Raw genomic sequence first — 18,026 nt, 5'->3', positions numbered from 1 at the left:
AAAACTTAGTGATTAACTACATATCTGTTCCAAAGCTACAGTGTAGGACAGGCTAGACACTGGTCATATCAGTCTATCCCCTTACCCTATCAATGCTCAAGTAGTAGTCTTTAAAAAAAAAGATAATTTTTACTGTATCTTTTAAAAATCTTATGTGCATTGGTGTTTTGCTTGCATGTATGTCTGTGTGAGGGTGTCAGATCCCCTGGAACTGGAGTTACAGTTATTATGTGGGTGCTGGGGATTTGAACCTCGGTCCTCTGGAAGTGTAACCAGTGCTCTTAACCATTGAGACATCGTTCCAGCCCCCTCAAACAAGAGTCTTAAAGTTTACTTCTTAGCAAGACAGAGTCACACCAGACTGGCTGACAGGATTACTATTGGTAGACTTTGCTCAGTGCTGGAGTTGTCCAAGCCTGTTTAGCCCAAGGATTTGTCGATTATTTGTGTGTGTGTGTGTGTGTGTGCGGTGTGTGTGTGTGTAATGATATACCGATACATGACCTGGCTGGACTGCCTCTTTGAATGTTTGAATGTCAAAGATAGCCCTTGTCACCTCTCAATATTATGAGGAAGCTGACCTTTACTGTCCCAGGAAAATGGAACTTACTTCATAGTTTCTCAAGTTGAACAGGATCTTCTTCTGTTTTGGGGACAGGTATGGGGGGGGGCGTAAAATTTGCTCCCGGTCTGCCTCTACCTGGATGGGAAAATGAGATAGAGAGACATGAGTCTCCTCTAGATCTCAGTGGCTTAACTCATGTTTGATCCCCAGGAAAGCTGCACTGTTAATGTCTTAGTCCTTGCTCAACATTGTCAAAAGCTATCTGTCATACTAAGTTAAGCCTCAATGCTCAAAGAAGCCATTAGGATCATCTATCTTAAATAAAAATAATTAGCCGGGCAGTGGTGGCACTCGCTTTTAATTCCAGCACTTGGGAGGCAGAGGCAGGCAGATTTCTTTTTTTTTTTTTTTTTTTTGAGACAGGGTTTCTCTGTATAGCTCTGACTGTCCTGGAACTCACTTTGTAGACCAGGCTGGCCTCGAACTCAGAAATCTGCCTGCCTCTGCCTCCCGAGTGCTGGGATTAAAGGCATGCGCCACCACACCCGGCTTGCAGGCAGATTTCTGAGTTTGAGGCAGCCTGGTCTACAAAGTGAGTTCCAGGACAGCCAGGGCTATATAGAGAAACCCTGTCTCGAAAAACCAATATATCTATATCTCTCTATATATATCTTGTAAAGGTGTCCATAGCAAGGCAGGCACAAGGTCAGAAGAGAACTTTTGCGAGTAGGTTCTCTGCTTCCGTAGTGTCGCTCAGGTCCAGGGATTGAACTCAGGTCATCATGTTTGCTTGATAAGCACTTTTGCCAGTAGAGCATCCTGAGGCCTCCTCATCTACCATTTTTTCTTTCTGTCCTTGGAACAAGAAGACAAGAATAGAAAAAGAATGCCAAACTTTATCATCTAATGAGCTCAGTCAGATCTAATCTCAGGTGGGTAAGGTGTCTGGGTGAAGGCTTCCAGAATTTCATTGATAACCTAATCAATCAACTCAGAAATATGCAGAAGGACCCCGGAGAAGTGATTGTGTAGGGCGGGTCTGAGAATCTGTTGACATAAGACTTGCATACAAAGGGCTTGGTGTGTTTGACCTTAGCAAAAACCAAACAAAACAAAGCACAAAACCCTCTGATCAAGAGGACTCCTACCAACACAAGAATCCCCATTCTCATGTCAGCCAGCTTGTCTTGGCAGCAGTAATTTCAATTTGTTTGGGATGCTTAATGTCATCAAATCTTAAGACTGGGGGCCTGGAGAGATGGCTCAGCAGTTAACAGCACTGACTGCTTTTCCAGAGGTCCTGAGTTCAATTCCCAGCAACCATATGGTGGCTTACAGCCATCTGTAATGAGATCTGATGCCTTCTTCTGGTGTGTCTGAAGACGGCTACAGTGTACTCATATACATAAATTAAATAAATAGAATTAAAAAAATCTTAAGACTGTACAGAACTAATATAAGGATGATGAAAAAGTCATTTACAGCATTCATCCCATCATATTGGCCCTGGTAATAAGTATTCTGTGTAACTTGGTATTTTCTATTATTTGTAAAATTAGAATATTTGTAGTACAAACTGTCAAAAGTTCCACAGAAGTTAATGCTGTCTGACGCTAAGGTTCTCTTGTGCTTTGTGAGTGGGTGTGGATGGCCATCTAAAAGCTCTGCTAGGGTCAGGATCAGGACTGGTTCCATCTCCATCTGAGTTGGGGCAAGTAACATTGGCATGTTTTGGCTTCTTCATCTGTCAAAACCATAGTAGTACTTACGTAATGGCCTCCATCGGAGAATGAAAAGAGAGGGAGAGTGTGGGGGCTGGGGATGTTGCTTAGTTGTTTGAGTGTTTGCCTAGCAAAACCCATGAGGTCCTGGGTTCAGTCCCCAGCACACATTAACTGAGCATGGCAGCACAGGCCTGGTATCCCACCACTTGGGAGGCCAGGCCAGGTCAACCTCAGGTGGAGGTTAGCTTGGGCTACTGAGGCCATTATAAACAGAGAAGGGAGATAATACAGATGTAGCTGGTAAGTCCTGTATAATAAGAAAAGGCAAAGCAAGCAGGCTTGGGGGATGAGGGGTGAAAGCAATGTCCAGACTAAAGGAGTAACAAGCTGTTCTGATGGAAAGTTCTAGCACTTGAGAAGACAGCCGTGAGAAATGTTCTGAGCAGAGGGGTAGTATTCCTCGATCTATATGATCAACAGCTTCCCAGTTCTTCTGTAGCCTGAGAGAGACGCAGCAAATGAAGTCAGAGATGGCACCGTGGTGAGGACATCAAAGTTCTCAAATCCTTGAGGATTTTAGACTTTAGACATCTCAAACAGGGACATAACACAACATGATCTGCTTTAAAAAAAAAAAAAATCCATTCAAGTTGAAGTGTGCAGAAGGGGCTGGGGAGAGCAAGTCCAGGGTCTGGGAGCCTGTTCAGAGTCTAAGTGCAGCACCTCCACACGAAAGCAGCCTGGACCAAAGTCAGAAAGAGGCATCAACGCTTTAAAGATGTCATTGGATGGCCAGGCAGAGGGTCCATATCTTTAATCCCAGAACTTGGGAGGCAAGGACAGGATAAAAATCTCTGAATTAGAGGCCAGGCCAGTCTGGTCTTTATGGTGAGTTTCAGGCCATCCTGGGCTACATAGTTGATTGAGACCCTATCTCAAAATAAATAAATAAATAAATAAATAAAAATATCATTGAGGCAAAGAGGAAAGAGAAGACATTATTCCTACAGGGATGGGTAGTGACAGTGATATCGGTTTGATTTAGAAAACATTAAGGGTGCCAGGCAGTGGTGGCGCACGCCTTTGATCCCAGCACTGGGGAGGCAGAGGCAGATGATCTCTGGGTTGGAGGTCATCTTGGTCTACAGAGTGAGTTCCAGGACAGCCTGGTCTACACAGAGAAACCCTGTCTTGGACTAAAAAAAAAAAAAAAAAAAAAAAAAAAAAATACGTAAGACAAAAGGTATTCAATTAAAAAAAATGTTTGCTTATTTGTTAAGCTGTTTTCTGACACCACGTGGGGCATTTATCTAGTGCACATTAAATCTCCCGGAAATGTTAAAATTGCAGATTCTAGGTTTCAGTTGGAGCTGGGACTCCCGGTGGTTCTAATGGGGGCTCCTGATGACATAACAAAAGCAGCCCAAACTACCCCATGTCCCCAACCTTTCATTTTCCCACTGTCTGCTCACTTGTTAGGCATACTAGATTACCCTATTGCTTCATCTAAGCTCCGAGAAAGCAAGGGCAAGAACTTAATTTTTTATTTTTATTAAATAGAGCCTTGGTTTGCTAACAGGTGCACTTCGGAGCACCCACAACAGCAGTACGGAAAGGGGCCCTTTAGAAATGTTGGTCTAAGGAACGAGAGAATAAATTACCATATTGCTTTGTACCAAAGTTCCCCGTTTATAGATCTGGTTGGGGCTTTGAAACAGAAACAAAGCTCATTTCAGAGAGGGGTCGAGGCGACGACGCAAAGGCGCGCCGAGTAAAATGTGGGGGAGCCGCTTTGGAGCGGAGGTCTCAGTTCCCCGCGCTCGGCTCCGAGCAGAGGTCTCCTTCGGGTTAGCAACCATCTTGGGCGGCATGAGCCACTTCGCCGCCGCGTCCGCGACTTGCTCAGCCGGTTGCCCTCCTGGTCCCGGCCCCGGCCAGCGCCGCCGAGCCGCACCAGAGGCCGCCGAGGCGGCCGGGGGGCTGAGAGAGCGCCGCCGAGAGCCCCCTCCCCGGAGCCGCAGAGCCGTGCCGGCCTCGCCATCATGGCGGTCTCCGGGCCGGGAAGCCGAGCCGTGCGTCGCGTGCGTGCCTCCTCCCTCCCCTCCCCCTCCTCGGCGGCGGCGGCGGCGGCAGAGGCGGCAGCGCTCGCCATTGCCGCTGGTGGCAGGAGGCTGCGAGGAGCCGGCGCGGTCGCAGTCTCCACGGCGCAGGCCCACGGTAGCGCAGCCGCTCTGAGGTGAGTGCCCTACCGCGCAATCTCCAGCTATTTCAGCCCCGGCGCAGCCGCAACACGCCGCCCGCCCGCCGGCCGGCCGGCCCGCCCCGCAGCCGGCACCCTGCCGCCCCCGGCTCGGGGCCTGGGCCCCCGCCGGATTCGGCCTGCCTGGGGCGGGGGGCCCGGGCCCGGCCCAGCCAAACCGCCACCCCGAGGATGCGCAGGCCGCACTAGGCCCCGGGCGTCCTGGCGGGCTCGGTAGGGAGGCGGCTGCCCTCCCGAGAGCCCCAGGGTTCCGGCCTCCCCTACCGCCTCGGGTTCTCCCGGCCGCGGCCTCCTCCGCGCCGTGGAACCCCGGGCCTGGCCTTCCCCCTGCGGGCTCGGGAGCGGGCGGCCCGGGAGAGCGCGCCGGGCCCGGGAGCGGGAGGTGGGTGGGCTGCGCGGGACCGGAGCGGCGGCTCGGCGCTCGCCCCCTCGGCTCTTCCCGGCTCTGGCCCGCCGGTGGCTCGGCGCGGCCGGGCGGGGCGCGGGAGTGGCTGTCTCTGGCGGGAGAGGAGGCTGGTGGTTCGGCCGGGCGACCTCCGAAGCTTCCCTCCCGTCGGGGTGGCGTGGGATGGTTACCCAGGTGGACTGGGGGGCGCTGAATATGGCGCGCTGCCCACCTTCTTGCAAGTTGTGAGGAGGCGCCTAGGCGGCAGTTCGAGGAGGAGGAGGAGGGCGCAAAGTCCTTTTGTACGCAGAAATAAGGAGCGACATTGTGTTTTTCCTCTCCAGCGGAGATACCCACCGAGGGGCCTGGGTTCTTCCTGGGACTGGCGTGGTGGTCCCCGGGGAACAGGAGGGGGAGGTGGCGTACCCCATCAGAAGGAGCGGAGCCTTTGCCTCGGATAAAACAGAGGGTCTGGGGTGGTCTTGTGCTTGATTCTCTCCCACATCCCCAGGCTTTCGTGGATTCGTGGGTTTGCCATTGCATGTTCTGTAGTGATGTCCACTGTTTCTCACCTGTTGTGTCGTTGCTGCTGGCCCCAAACTTTGTTCGGTGCATCTGACTGCCCACCAGAACTTCAAAATGTTAAACATACATTAATGTTGTTAGAGCTTCAAAGGCTATCAGCTCTGACCAGTTGGAGGAGCTGTTAGCAGGTCATCCTCATCTTCCCTGCCATTAAAGTATCTTGTACTGATGATGGCTTACGTTAGAGTTGGTATCGGTTGGGCCGAATTTTTTTTTTTTTAAGTAGGCAAAGCAAAACTTCCATTTTAGTGTTTAAACTCCATTTATTGGAGAAAGTTGGTGGGAGTGAACCTGTCAGTTGGGACAGTGCTCTGTAGGAGAATGGGGACAGCTTTTGACCTGGAGGAGTGGTCCTTTTTGGTCCTTTTTCCAGACTTCGGCAGATCCTTTTAAATGCCTTTTCCTTTAGTCATAAACAGTAAGTTACTCCGGGGAAGAGAAGAGGGGAGATATATATATATATATATATATATATATATATATATATTAAACGAGTGTTGATTTTGTTTTTTTCATTTAGTTATGTCCTGACTCCCTAACATTGTTTGAAAGTTCTTGACAAGTTACCCTATAAAGTAGTAGAAATATGGTTAGTTAATGAGTACGAAAGTAAGTGTATAATCGTCATGTGTAATGTGATGCAGTGACTTAATTTGGGTGCAGACTTAACTGTAATTCGTTGACTGTCGATTTTTGGGAAGGTGTTACCCTTCCTCTTTATTTTTTTGTGCTTTGCTGGGGGATTCTTACACAGGGCATTGGCCATGCAGACCGTTTGTTGCTGAAATACATTGGCAGTCTTTTGTTGTTTGTTTGCCTGATAGGAATTCGACTGCTGCTAACAATTGGGTACCTAACCCACATCTAAACAAAACAATAGTCTTTTAGCCCACTTTATTTAAAATCTTGATTTCATTATAATCTCAAACTCAACATACAGAAGGGGAGAAGACTTTTTGTCTACTAGTGAGTGGTTTATATTCTCATTTAACTAGAACCAGCCAACTCAAATTAGGTGTTTTCACAAAAATACCGGAATTATAGAAGGATTATAAAAGGGATTTCCGTTTCCCTCGACATTCATACATATTTCAGTGGGACCTAAGGTTGTGGGTTTTCTGTTTTATTAAGGTATAATTACACACCCGTTGCTAATTTAGTTAGGGAGGTGAAGGCCAACAACCCTGTGATTTAAATTTGTGAATTGTCTTTGCTGATGTACTACATTTTTAACCAGACCTGGCTTGTCTGTACAAAGCATTTTATGAGAAACAAAAGCAAGCATGTACCTTTTAAGGGAAAATTAAGGTTCTTGTGGTTTAGAATTTATATATATATATATATGTGTGTGTGTGTGTGTGTGTGTGTGTGTATATATGTGTGTGTGTGTGTGTGTGTGTGTGTGTATAGACAATGTGTAGCATGGTTATCCTGAAACTTGCCTTGTAGATCAGACTGGCCTCAAAGGATCTGCCTGCCTCTGCCTCTAGAGTGCTGGGACTAAAGGTCCCACCCAGCTAACATTTTATATCTTTTTATTTGCAATAAGGCATTTAGTAAGTGTTGGAATGACAGTGACGATGAACAGCAATTACTGAAGTTGGGTTTTGTTTCCGAACAAAAAAATCAGCATAGAAAGGCATGTTGATTTATTTTTGCTTAGGATGAAGGTGGTGGGAGATAAACTGTCAGTATTGAGAAGCAGACTCTAGGAAGTGAACCTGTCAACTCCTGTCAGGTTCGTAGACATGCTCAGTGCTCCACACTGACACACACTTGCTCACCTACTCAAACTTGGAGGTGTGCCGTTGTGTTTCACAAATGTCTGCTCTATCCTCCTGACTTGGGAAGTTCCGTCTCTCCAAAAATGGCATCTTTTACTTTAGGTGTTTGTGACTGGATGATGCTCATTATATATACATGTACGTATATGTATGTGTGCATGTATATATAATTTGAAAGATGAATCTCACACCAGCCTGTTTGGGACTTGGTGGTATATATCAGTGGTAGAGTGTGTGCTTAACTTGAGGAAGGCACTTGGTTCAATCTCTATTGAGGAGGAGGAGGAAGAAGTAGTAGAAGTTGGTCTTTAGAAATGTAGTGATTTTTCTGCCTGTGTATTATGTCATCATTTCTTACTTATGAGTGTTTGGCCTGCATATATGTCTGTACTACTTGCATGTCTGGTGCTAGTAAAAGTCAGAAGAGGGCACCACATCCTTGGAGGTGGAGTTGCAGGCAGTTGTGCATGTGAGTACTGAGGACTAATTGGTTCCTCTGGAATCCAAAAGAGGGCACCATTCCCTGGAGCTGAAGGTAACGGGTGCTCCTCATCTACCCAACAAGAGTAATGTGCTGGGAAGTGGTCTGTGCTGCTTTGGAAGAGTAGGCAGTGCTCTAGATGGCTGAGCCATCTCTCTAGCCTGTGTTTGTTTGTTTGGGTTTTTCTCTGTACTGTGCATTGGTGTTTTGCTGCGTGTGTGTCTGTGTGAGGGTGTTACTTTCTAGACTTAACAGACAGTTGTGAGTTGCCCTGTGGGTGCTGGGATTTGAACCTGGGTCCTCTGGAAGAACAGTCAGTGCTCTTGACCACTGAGCCATCCCCAGCCCCCAAAACTGTTTTGTGTTGTTTTGATGTATATGAGTGTTCTGTCTGCATGTACACTTACTGCATGCCAAGGTTAGGGCACCAAATCCCATTACAGATGGTTGTGAGCCACCAAGTGGTTGCTGGGAATTGAACTCAGGACCTCTGGAAGAGCAGACAATGATTGTAACCACTGAACCATCTCTCTAGCCTTTGTTTTGTTTTGTTTTTAGATAAGGATTTGTGTATCCCAGGCTGGCCTAGAACTTGTAGTTGAGGTTGACATTGAACTTCTTCTAAATCTTCTGCTACTACCTTCCATTCCAGATGCTGGGACTAAAGGCACGTACCTTTTTGCATGGTTAAGCAAGCACTTTAAACAGTTGAGCTACATCCTAGCTCTTAGTTAATACTTATCCATCATTAGTCTAAGGTGAACAGGCTGGAAGGGAAATAGAGTTGAAACAAACTAAGTATAGGTATTTTCAGACCACAGCTATACTAAACTGTTGGAAACTTTGACTCTTATAGCAATAAGAATGCTTTCAAGTTAATTAATGTAATATGGTGAAAATCATTGAGAAAGTGATTTTTTTTTTTTTTTTTTGAGACAGGGTTTCTCTGTGTAGCCCTGGCTGTCCTGGAACTCACTCTGTAGACCAGGCTGGCCCTGAACTCAGAAATCCACCTGCCTCTGCCTCCCAAGTGCTGGGATTAAAGTCGTGCGCCATCACCGCCCATTGAGAAAGTAAATTTTTGACTCTGCCAGGAAATTAAATGGATTATACTGTTTACTCCATACAGTTCAGAATTAGGCTACTGTCTGTCAGTCTCTCTTGGATGTACTCACCAGGATTTAGAGGCTTCATCATGAGGTGGTCATGCCTTAGCTGTCCTAATGTGTTCACACTTAACAGACATTAAACCGCTTGTGAACGGAAGAAAAACTCAATGTTTAACTTTTTGGAGATACTCAAACACATTAAAAAACAAAAACAAAAACAAAACAAGTCCCATGTGGTTGACTTACTGCATGCTGTCCCTTAAGACAAGTCAGTATTGTACACTCATCAGGGTCTTAGAAGATCACCCTGACAGAGGGGTCTCCTGAAGCCCAGACTACAGAGTCTGTTTTGCTTAGCTCAGAGTTTGTGCTTAAAACTTCACCTGCTACCACAGCATCACATAATTTCTTGATGGTAGGCAAAGCCATATTTAGTAAGGGCCTGTGTTTGTAGGCATCTGTGTGCATGATTAGATTGATCACTGATTTTAGGAGGGATAATAATTTTTCAAAGAAGCTACAGGAGCTATTCTTTGTATGGGTCATCTGTTCGGTGATTTCAGCTACTTGTGGAAATTGTTTTGCTTGGTATATAGGTGACGTATGTACTCAGGCTTGCGTCAACAAGATGGCTCAGTAGGTAAATTTTTTTTTTTTAAGTTTAGTCTTTGTTTCAGATGTGCAAAGTTTGGCTAATAATCTAAGTAGATATTTTCTTGGCATCTTTTTAAGCAGTGCCTGTGGGATAAACTATACTGAGCCTCTTCCAGAATGCCTTGGAAGAGTGAGCTTTGTATGCATCTGTTCAGACCATGTTTTAAGGAGCCTACACTTTACTGTTGGCATTGTAAGCTTTTTAGAACTTAGGAGAGTGCTGCTGTTGCTGCTGCTGCATGTTAATGTGGTCAGGCTGGCAGCTAACCTACAAAGAACAAGAGGAAGTGAGGAAATGTCTCTGCAAAACACTGCTGAAAGCAGTGGACTAGAAATGGGGAGCAGGAAACACAGACCTGGATTCTTGTTGTATGTTTGAAAGTGGGTGAGGCCATGTCCTCCATTGAGGATTTGAGCCCTCGAGTGAGTGTGTGTCCTCACTGTGAGAGTTTCGCCCTTGTCAAACATTAAAGATGGGTTTCTAGGCCCTTACAAGATACCAGAGTCACAAAATTTGGACTTAGATTGGAGTGGAAAGATGAGCTTGACTCTTCTACAACTTGTAAAAAATAAGAAAGGGTAAAGAAAAGGGAGGAATTAGTTTTTGGGGAGGGACCATGACAAAGGGAAAACAAATTAGGGAGGGTTATGTGTATTAAGTTGAGTCTCAGAAGGACTTACAGACAGGAGGGAGGCCAGCAGTCATGCACCTTGAGAAACAGCAAGTGGATTTAACTTGTACTTGAAGAGTGTGGAAGACAGAGTTTTCTTGGGAAAGTTTGGGAAGTTGCTAATCGGCACTCACAAGTGCAGCATAGGTCTTATCTCTAGGCCTCTCGGGGGCTAAGGCATTCAGGAGCTCTAGCATTCTGTCTATAACTTTGTACTGGTGGTGCTGAGTGTTGAGTCCTAGCTCTTGGACCTGCTGGTCAAGCACTGTACCACTCAGCAGCATCTCTAGTACTCACTGGGTTTTTAAAAATTGACACGAACATTAGATTGGAAATGTTTGAGACTTTGGGGTTGTATGTCACTGGAGACAATTGCTGGGGACTATGTGATTTGTGTGACCATTGACTCTAAGGAGTTAGGTCTGTAATCCAGTTAGTGGATGTTAAGGTAGAGAACATGCAAGAACAACAACATTGGAGGAAGAATCTAGTGTGCTGAGTTCTGTGTAACTCAGGGAGATCTGGGAATGGAGCAGATTGATGATTTTCACTCATCAACTAATGTCACAGAGAATTGTGAGATGTACAATCAAGAGTGAAGAAAAAAACACTTCTTTTAAAGATTTATTTGTTATATAAGTAAGTACACTGTAGCTGTCTTCAGACACTCCAGAAGAGGACATCAGATTTCATTACGGATGGTTGTGAGCCACCATGTGGTTGCTGGGATTTGAACTCAAGACCTTCAGAAGAACAGTCAGTGCTCTTAACTGCTGAGCCATCTCATCTCTCCAGCCCCCGAAAAAAAAAAAAAACACTTTTAAGAAAGATTTATGGGGCTGGTGAGATGGCTCATTGGGTAAGAGCACCCGACTGCTTTTCTGAAGGTCCGGAGTTCAAATCCCAGCAACCACATGGTGGCTCACAACCATCTATAATGGGATCTGATGCCCTCTTCAGGTGTGTCTGAAGACAGCTACAGTGTACTTAGATATAATACATAAATAAATAAATCTTTTTTAAGAAAGGAAAGATTTATGTACATATGTGAGTTTATGTGCCCCACATTTACGTGAATGCTCCCAGAGGTCAGAAGAGGCCATGAGCTTAGCCATGTGAAATACTACAGAGAATTCATTGGGATAAGAGCGTGATTTGGCATTTCAGAAGTAAAAAGTTGAGTTGGTAAGATGGCTCAGCAAGTAAAGGCACTTACACTCAAGCCTGGCAGCCTAAGTTCAATTCCTAGGACCCACATGGCGAAAAGACAGAGCTGACCCCACAGATTGTCCTTTGACCTATGTGCATGCACATTTATACATCATGATACCTGCATGTCCCTTACTCCACTCAAAGTCAATAAAAATTGTAGGAGATAAAAAGTCTTCTGTAATATATGTGTGTTATTTTGCCAGATCTCTTAAAACATAAGTTTATCTTGAGCTTTGAAGATTTAGGCTAGATACATTTTATAAAGTTTTTAGTTCTGGAGGTCAGGGATGTATTATAACTGTATTGACTCCAAGTCTTTATATACAGAATTTTGTGTGTGTGCCTATTTGATATTTCTGGGGAGGGGCCCAGTCTCACTTTTCTGAGATTCTTGGGGGCTGTCAAGACAAGAGTCAGGGGCCTTTTCAGTAATGTTAATGAGGAAGTCCAGTGGTGGCTGTGTTGTTAGTTGGCTGAAATAGCTTCCAGGGAGGGCTTTTGAGTGGGTGTCTAACTGAGCTTTGCTGAGGCACTTCTTAGATAGATGGCGAGGAGCACTTAGTGGAGGGTTGGAGAACAGAGCAGAGCTTAGGCAGAAATTGGCCGATTCCATGTGGTTTTATTGTTCAGGACTCGCACTAGTGTCAGACTGTTCATGCACAGTAGATAGTTAGGCTTTGGGAGGGGTCAGTAAAGGAAAAATAGGTTTTTAAAGAAAGAAAACAAATTGGTTCACAGATTCTGTTCAGAGAAAAAAGTGATTCTAAGTAAAAAAATCACTTTTCTTTTTATTTACTTTTTGTTTTTCAAGAGGGATTTTCTGTGTAGCATTGACTGTCCTGGAACTCACTTTAGACCAGGCTGGCCTTAACTCAGAGATCCGCCTGTCTCTGCTACCTCAAAAGCTGCGATTAGCCGGGCAGTAGTCGCGCACACCTTTGATCCCAGCACTTGGGAGGCATAGGCAGGCGATTTCTGAGCTTGAGGCCAGCCTGGTCTACAGAGTGAGTTCCAGGACAGCCAGGGCTATACAGAGAAACCCTGTCTCAAAAAAACAAAAACAAAAAAGCTGGGATTAAAGATGTGTGCCCACCACCACCCAGCAAGAATTGCTTATAGCTTAGAGATTTTCTACAGTTTATAGTGGTTTCATCTTAGTGATAATGTGGCAAGATATCTGCTTTCCTTACTTAATGTATGTGATCATGAAATAAAAATACTATTGTTGCCGGGCGAGGTGGCACACGCCTTTAATCCCAGTGCTCAGGAGGCAGAGGCAGGCGGATTTCTGAGTTTGAGGCCAACCTGGCCTACAAAGTGAGTTCCAGGATAGCCAGGGCTACACAGAGAAACCCTGTCTCAAAAAAACAAAACAAAACAAAAACAAAAAAAAACTATTGTTCTGTTTTGTTAGAGCCTTTGAGACATAACTAGAATAGAATACTTTGATATTCTAGACAGTTCAGTGCTGACACATTGCCTAGTGTTCACATTTAAAGTCATGGATGAAATATATGCATTCAGACATATTCCTTTTTTTTTTTTTTTTTTTTTTTTTGGTTTTTCGAGACAGGGTTTCTCTGTGTAGCCCTGGCTGTCCTGGAACTCACTTTGTAGACCAGGCTGGCCTCGAACTCAGAAATCCACCTGCCTCTGCCTCCGGAGTGCTGGGATTAAAGGCGTGTGCCACCACGCCCGGCTCAGACATATTCCTTACAAATAAACATTCTAAGCTGTATGTGTTGGCAAATGCACTGGAGAGGCAGAGGCAGGCGAATCTCTGTAGGTTCCGGGCTAGCCTATTCTACCCAGTGACTTCCAGGATAACTGGGGCTACATAGAGAGGCCCTGTCTCAAAAAAGAGAAATAGAAATATATAAGCCATTAAAAAACCCAAACTGCTTGTTTCCCAGAGTAGTTCATTCTGAAATTTTAGATAACTAGTCATTTTTAGTTTTTTACTCAAATCTTTGGCCTTTAAAATTAGATTAGGAGACAATTTTTAATCACATCCTAGTTTCTGGGTGTTAATTTCTATAAATTCATTCATTCATTCATTTATTCAGTGGTGCTGGGATATTGAACCCAGGATATTGTTCTTGCTAGACAAGTCTTCTACCTATAAGCCATACCCTTATCCCTTAATCTTCTTCACACTGATTGCCATGTTCACAGTCAATACTGGTTGACATTGTTTATAGGCCATCCTGCAGAAATAATTGGTAAATACAGGAATAACGGGTAAGGATATGTTGGGTAATATTAAACAGATAAAGTTTATGGTATACAACTTGTGATTAGTTTGTGTTGATTGCTTTTAAATTAAACACATGATTATACTTATTCAGGGATGTAGTCTTATTGATTTAATGTAAACAGTGTACAGTATTTCATTAGTACAGTTAACACCACAAAACATTTTTTCTTTGTGTTGTAAACCTTCAACATCTTTTTTTCCTACCTATTAGTTATGGTTGTTGTACCATGCTGTAGAACACGAGAACTTAATACTAACTGTATTTTTGTACATGTTAACCAACCTTTGTGTATCCTTTTTGTCACTACCCTCCCTCTGGAAACCACTGCCTCCTGCATACTATGAGAACATGTGGTGCCTTCCTGTGCCTGGCTTCCTTCACTTGTTATGACAGGTCATGCATGTATGCGCTACAACAAGAATCCGAATAGAAGAAAATGTTTTCTATGTTCTTTAGGTCTTACTCCTCCTTTCTTCTCTCTGTCCTTCCTCCCCTCGCTTCCTCCACCCCTCCCTACTCTCTTTCTCTGTAGTTATAAAATAAAAGGTTTAGTGATAAATTTTCCATATGAAAAAGCCTACATATCAGAATCAACCAGGGCTTACTTAGGTGCACCATCTCTGAACACTGTCTTGGCTTGCAATGGGCTTTTTGGTTCTAAATTTAAGTAAGAAATGATCTACTATTGCTAATTGTGTGAATGTTGAAGTTTCTGCCTCTGATTTTTGGCTTTATAAATTTTTTCTAAATAAAAATTACTTTAAAAATGAATCTGAGTGTTATATTAATAACTACTGAATATAAAAGTACATATAATATGTATTCACTATAGAAAAGTAAAAGGAAATCTAACCTTGCCATGTAAAGAACATTTTAATGTATTTGATTTTAATTTCTTTAATTATTACATTTGTGTGTGTGAGGCGGGGTTGTCTGCCACATTGCATGTGTGGGAACAACAAAAGACAGTCCTTTCTACCGCCATTTGCAAGGATCTAATGCAAGACCTCAGACTTGGTAATAAGGCCTTTATAGTAATCTTGCCAGCTCAGTAGATTTGGCTTTAGGACCTTTCCTAAGCATACATACACTGTATTTGATATAGAATAATACAGTGCAGACAACCCTAGACCACCTTCCCTGTATTTGATCTCACCAGTTTGTTTATTTCTTTGCTCTGGTAACACCAATCCCCAACCCCCTTGTAAACTGGGCTGGCTTTGAACTACTCTGCCTCCTGAATGCTAGGATTAAAGGTGTCACTATACATGGTGTCCTGAAATATTTGTAATGAGACAGTTCTAAGTACTTTTGTTTAATGGAATAAAGCTTAACATTTTTCTTCTTAAATATGTATGTATTCTATTCAGTGCTGTTTGTCTGTTTTCTGGTGGCTGAGGTAAGGGTGCCTGGTCTTCCTGGGAGAGCTCAGTGAGGCACCTCAGGTCCCCTTATATACTGTCCTGTGCTGTCCACCTCCCCTAGCAGAGAGCCTGGTTTCTGACAGGAATTACTTCTCCTTATTTACTAGCCTTTTACCTTGAAATCTTTCAAGTTGATATTCCCATTGAGTATTTGTGGCAGCAGGGTTTTGTTTTTTTGTTTTTTGTTTTTCGAGACAGGGTTTCTCTGTGTAGCCCTGGCTGTCCTGGATCTCACTTTGTAGACCAGGCTGGCCTCGAACTCAGAAATCCGCCTGCCTCTGCCTCCCAAGTGCTGGGATTAAAGGCGTGCGCCACCACCGCCTGGCCGTGGCAGCAATTTTTTAAAAAAAGATTTATTTATTATATGTAAGTACACTGTAGCTGTCTTCAGACACTCCAGAAGAGGGCATCACATCTCGTTATGGATGGTTGTGAGCCACCATGTGGTTACTGGGATCTGAACTCGGGACCTTTGGAAGAGCAGAGTGCTCTTGACCGCTCAGCCCCATGACAGCAATTATAGTAGTGCTAAAGAGTCAACTTTGCCCTTCCAAGAAAGCATTATCTCTGGAGAGTTTAAATACTAAAATACAAGAATATTTTTGCAAAAATCTATATAATCCATGTTCTCCCCCAATGAAATGTGTTCTATCTTTTCGTTTTAGATAAAGAGTGACTGGTCTCTCTCAGAGTCTCCTTTCATAAAGATAGTACAGTAATGTAACCTAACCTGTTTTAACCTTGTAGTAGTTTATGGTTGAGTAGATGCTTGTTTCTTTGTAAGACAAGGACTCTTCTGTGTCGTTTTGGAACTCCCTCTAGACCTGGCTGCCCTTAGGCTCAGACAGTCTCTTGCCTCTGTGTCTCATATGTCACCACACCTGACTTTTCTTTTTCTTTATACAAAATACAAACAAATGCTGGGTAAGTAACTAGTAAGCTAATGTAATTAGTATCTAAAGTAATTCTTACCCAGGTCTAGTTATGCCCCACTCACCTATCTATCCATCTATTCATGCATGCATGCATCCACTATTTGTCTTTCATTTACTCATTTATTCATTGGCAGAGTGTCTCTATGTAGCCCCAGTTGTCCCAGAACTAACTATGTAGCCCAGGCTGTTACATCTTTTGAAGACAGGAGCATACTGTAAATAAATGCACCCTTAGTTTTGCTTTTAGAAATTTCATGGCTATGCACCTAGATGATATGGGAGACTTTATTGTAATACACAAAATACCACAAGCAGTTTAACAACAACCCAAAAAGAGGTGCAGTAAAAATACAGCCTAAAGGATTTTTAAGGTATTGTAAAGCACTTAACCATGAATGGCATTTGTGAGACTGGAGACTAGTTGTCCTGTACCTAGTTAGTCATTAGTAATTTTGTTCAAAGGCCTGGGTATTGCTGTACCTTACTGGAGTTTGTTGAATAAATGGTGTGCACTTAAACTAGGCTAAACTTAGGAAGAGAATTTCTTCAATATGTATTTACTGCAATTTTTAAAAAACTTTTAGGCGCTCTTATCACTCTCAGCTTAAAACAAACATATTAAGCAGGGCATTGTAACGCATACCTGTAATCCCAGCACAGGAGGCAGAGACAGGAGGATTGATGTAAATTTGAAGCAAACTGGATCTGTGTAGTGAGTTTAAGGCTAGTCAGGAATACTTAATGGGACACTCCAAAACCCAAAGAAGCTACCCACTTCCATTGAATACACAGTATTTTATACCCGTCCCACTCACCTACTTTCAAATTTTAAGTATTTTAGAGCGTTATTGTTTAAAACACATAAAAGCTGAACATGGTAGCACAATCTTGTCTTTGCATCCTGTGGCAGCTACAGTAGGATTAGAAGTTCAAGGTCAACCTGAGCTGTAGTGGAATCCAAAACCAATGTGGGCTACATGAGATGCTGTCTCAGTAAATTCAGACAAATGTATTCTAATCTAAAGCAGTGCTTCTCAACCTTCCTAATGCCGTGGTTGTTTAGTGCAGTTCCTCATGTAGTGACCTCAACCATAAAATTATTTTTATTATTTTTTGTTTTTGTGTTATTATATTTTTTTTACCTTTTTGTTTGTTTGTTTGTTTTGTTACTAAATGCACAGGTTGGGAGACAATAGTTGCACAGGTTCACAGTAGTGTCGCTGGTATCTACCTCTACCTTTTGTTCCACTTGAACGTCCAGGAGCTGTTGTCTTGTAATGACAAAGCTGCCTTCTGGATCTTTCCTGAAGGATCTGCTAGAGGCCCCGAGGACGTTATAAAGTTGATAAGCAGAAAATACAATAAGGTTGATTACTCAATTAGCAAATATCTTTTGGCATTAGGATCACATCTGATATGCTTATTATAAGACATAAAAAAGTAAAATTACATCAGTTTTACACACACACTTAGAAAAGACTGAAAAGTGAAGGTGTTTGGGTAAAGCCCCTGGGGAAATGCTAGAGTAGAGAGCTGAGGGCAGAAGGAACAGCAGCAGGAGCTGAGGAAGCATGGCTGCTACAGAATGAGGTTTGTCTTTGTCCTCACCTTGTTGGGGATATGATCTGTGCAGGGCTGGGCTTGGTGGCACATGCCTGCAACTCCAGCATATGAGGAGGCAAGAAGATTGGCGTTTTGAGGCTGGCTAGGGTGATCTCTTGTCTCAAAAAAAAAAAAAAAAAAAAATCGGAGTGTTTGGTATGAACACTTTTTGAGGCAGAGGCAGAGGCAGGCAGATCTCGTGAGTTTAGGCCCAACCTTGTCTGCATATGGAGTTCTAGGCCTGCCAGAGCTATATGGTGAGACCTGTCTCAAACAACAAAACCAGAAAGATAGAGGTAGCAAGTAAAGTTGTGTCGTAATTAGGATAGGCTTATAATAATATCCTGGAAAAGTTCTGAGCTGCTTCCAGGTCAATA

General features: G+C 43.7%; 1 protein-coding gene across 8 annotated transcripts in view; it reads left to right on the top strand.

Annotated features, from left to right (window-relative positions):
* The first annotated feature begins 4,401 nt into the window (after positions 1 to 4,401).
* Positions 4,402 to 18,026, top strand: part of Nrf1 (nuclear respiratory factor 1) — a 107,682-nt gene continuing 94,057 nt past the window's right edge. For 4 of the 8 annotated variants that reach the window (XM_029478399.2, XM_021165118.3, XM_021165117.2 and 1 more), the window contains exon 1: positions 4,406 to 4,525. The gene's annotated coding sequence lies outside the window, so the exon portion shown is untranslated. Of the gene's footprint in view, positions 4,526 to 18,026 lie in introns of all 8 variants that reach the window. The other 4 variants (XM_021165121.3, XM_029478398.2, XM_085840759.1 and 1 more) reach the window with 3 other exon arrangements.

This window comes from Mus caroli, unplaced genomic scaffold (assembly GCF_978045245.1).
Source record: "Mus caroli unplaced genomic scaffold, Mus_caroli_1 scaffold_7, whole genome shotgun sequence".
In the NCBI taxonomy this organism is placed as follows: domain Eukaryota; kingdom Metazoa; phylum Chordata; class Mammalia; order Rodentia; family Muridae; genus Mus; species Mus caroli.
This window is presented reverse-complemented; position numbering and strand designations above follow the sequence as displayed.